This window comes from Vombatus ursinus, unplaced genomic scaffold, assembly GCF_900497805.2.
Source record: "Vombatus ursinus unplaced genomic scaffold, bare-nosed wombat genome assembly UNPS02014820.1, whole genome shotgun sequence".
NCBI classification, from domain to species: Eukaryota; Metazoa; Chordata; class Mammalia; order Diprotodontia; family Vombatidae; genus Vombatus; species Vombatus ursinus.
In genome coordinates, this window is record NW_020954598.1 from 20,840,977 (window position 1) to 20,844,222 (window position 3,246).

The 3,246-nt window shown below is 42.1% G+C and overlaps 1 long non-coding RNA gene across 2 annotated transcripts in view; it reads left to right on the forward strand.

Annotated features, from left to right (window-relative positions):
- Positions 1–3,246, forward strand: part of LOC114024172 — a 20,098-nt gene that overhangs the window by 10,898 nt on the left and 5,954 nt on the right. For both annotated transcript variants that reach the window (XR_003566878.1, XR_003566877.1), the window contains exon 3: positions 3,086–3,200. This is a non-coding gene — a long non-coding RNA (uncharacterized LOC114024172). The remainder of the gene's footprint in view (positions 1–3,085; positions 3,201–3,246) is intronic.

The following is a 3,246-nucleotide window of genomic DNA, read 5'->3' on the forward strand; positions in this document are numbered from 1 at the left end:
ACTACTTATGCAGGAGTACTTATCAAGAACTCAGGAGAAGGGACTTGAGCAGATTCATTCTAGACAGTCACCCCTTATCCTGATTCCCCTGGAGCCTTAGCTTGGGAATGAGAAAAAGAATAAAACCAAAGAAAGCCCAGGGGTGAAGGTGGAAGGCTAGGAGGTCATCTAGTCCAACAATGTCTTTTTTTTTTTAAACACATGAGGAAATTGAGGCACACAGGGAGTAAGAAACAGACAGTTAGTTATCTTGTCCCTCTATGTTTTCTCATCTGTAAGCTAAAAATCCCCAGTTTCTCCGATGAATGCTTTTAAAACATGTTCTCCAGGCCTTTCAGCATCCTATTCACCTTGGTCTGGAAGGGTTCCAGTTCATCTTTCCATTTCTTAAAATACAGTGCCCAGAACTGAACACGATACTCCGGATGTGGTCTGACCAAGGCAGAGAATAATGGAACCTCCTAGGTCTCTCAACATAGCCTTGAATAACATGGTAGTCATGTCACACTGTTGACTCACCTTGAATCTGAAAGCTGCTAAAACCCTGCAATCTTTACCACTGGAATGACTGTTTAGCTATATTTCTTAATGACCCCCTTCTCACCTACATCCAAATCTATGATACTACTGAGGTAATTCTCTATTTGGCTTTATAGCTGACAGGCCCCAACCAATGCTTCCTTTACCAGATCACACCAAGTGATCATGAATCCAAATCATTTAATGAAACAAAATAATTATAAAAATACAGAGGATTAAATTATTTGTGGTTCAGTTGTTTTTCAGTCAGGTCTGATTCTTTCTGACCCCATTTCAGATTTTCTTGGCAGAGATACTGTACTGGTTTGCCATTTCCTTCTCCAGTTCACTTTACAGATGAGGAAACTGAGGCAAACAGAGTTAAGTGACTTGCCCAGGGTCACACAGCTAGTCAGTGTCTGAGGCCAGATTTGAACTCAGGAAGATGAGCCGTCTTGACTCCAGGCTCAGAGTTCTATCCACTGTGTCACCTAAGCTGCCCTTAAGCAATATGACTCCCATTCCCTCAGGCAGAACTGGGAGACCTAAGGGGAATTACAGGGAGGCCCAGTTCAGTCTAACACAAAGAAGATTCTAATAATCAGAGCTGTCCAGCAAGGGAACAGGATCTATAAAGAAGCCACAAAAACTGTAAGTATGGTCATATTTTCTGGAGGGGCTGGGAGAGGGGCTTTCTGCACTCTCCTCTTCTCAACTCTTCTCTTTTCTCCTAGAAACTATAACCTCTTTCCACCCCCCAACCACACACCCAGCCTGTGGTGCTCTCACCATAGTGCTTGCCCTCAGCTGGTTGCCAGTTAAATCCCCCTAAGGTGTGAGCAGATAAAGACAGAGCTTTGGGAACTATCCAGGGTTTTGGAATAGGGGATGGCTAATCCAGTGAAGAAAACCAAGGCATGGTCAGACAGGTATTGGAAGAAAGAAGAACATCAAAATAGTGATAGCAGCATTGCTTGGGGCAGATGGGACTCCAATGGATGCTGAAAAGGAGACAGACCTGGTCTTATTGAATTTCTGTTTCCCCCTCTAAGGATAAGGATCTTTGGATTGTAAAGGACTGAACAAAATTGGCCAATAAGGAGTTGATACCACAGATAAGTAAGGAGGTAATTGGACAGCAGCTTGCTGCCCTGGAGAAGTCCAAGTCACCAGACCCAGCTGAACTATCCTGGAGTACCCAAGAAATTGGCAGATGTTCTTGATAAATCAGTCAACCCTCTTTGAAACATCATAAACAATAGGAGAGCTACCACAGGACTAGAGAAGCGTGATTGTTGTTTTAACTTTTCAAAAAGGAAAAGAGAACAGAATTGAAAACTATAGGCCAGTGAATTCGACTTCAATTCCTGGCAAAACTCTAGGATGGCTAGTGAACATAGAGAAAGGGAAGCAGTGATCACAAAGAGCTACGATGATTCATTAACAAGAAGCTTTATCAGACTCATCTCATTTTCCTTTTTTTTTTTAAATAAGATTACTAGATTATTAGGTCAAAGGAATACAGTAGATAGAGTTTACCTACATTTTGGGAAAACATTGCACAAAGTCATTTATACTATTCTTACGGGCAAGATGGAAAGATGTAGGTTAAGTGATAATATATTTAGGGAGATTCAGAGCTGTTCAAATGGCCAAACCCTAAAAGTGATCATTAATAATCAATGTCAACTTGACATTGGAGGTCTCCCAAGGAATACAGCAGGAGATTGCATATGACCCCATACTAACATTTTATCAATGATTTAATAAAGTCATAATTGTTTACCAAGTTTGCAGCTATACAAAGCTGGGAGGGAAATTAACATAATGGATGCCAGATTTTGGACCCCAAAAGGTCTTGATAGGGTTAGAACATTGAGTAAGATCAAAGAAGATGAAAATGAATAGGTATAAATGTAAAATCTTACCCTTGGGTTAAAAAAAATCAACTTCACAAGTTCAAGATGGGGAAACACGGTTAGCAATTTGTCTAAAAAAGATCTGGGGGTTTTAGTGGATAGAAAAAATCAGTATGACTCCAGAGTGACTTGGCAACTAAAAGAGCCTAAAATTATTATCATCTTAAGTAGCACTGAGAGGCATAGAGTCCAGGATTAAGGAAATAGTGTTTTTGCTGTCTTTTCTGCCCTACTCAGTCCACCCCTGGAGTGCTGTCTGTGTTCAGGTCTTGGTCCCATAGCTGAGGAAGGGCATGACACATTGGGGTGTATCCAGAGGGAGATCGAACAGCCTGTAGCTCATGCCATAAGAGGCTCTTATGAAGGTTCTGGGGGTTGGGGGAGTGCTCGGTCTGAAGAAGACTTAATTGGAACATGGTAACCGCCTTCCATTATTTGAAGAGATGACCTAGAGAATGGGGATTTTATTTGTTCTGTTTGGCCCCAGAAGGCAAAATTAGGACCAGTGTGTGGAAGTTGTAAAGAGGAAAAAGGGAGGCAATGAACAAGTCTCCGCATCAAGAACATGTGAGTTAATGGAAGCTTCTGACACATAATGGCTGTGGGAACCCAGGAAAATGACTTACCTTTTCTGTGCCCCCTCTAAGATGAGGCGAGTTGTGCTGGCCAATCTGCATTGGTGGAGGATGTTTCCTCACCAGGAGCTCCTTCCCGTGGATCCAGAGAGGGCAGAGGAGGAAGAAGTTCATCAGTAAGCATTCAGTAAGTGTCTGCTATGTGCCAGGCACATAGTGCTGGGGATTTAAAA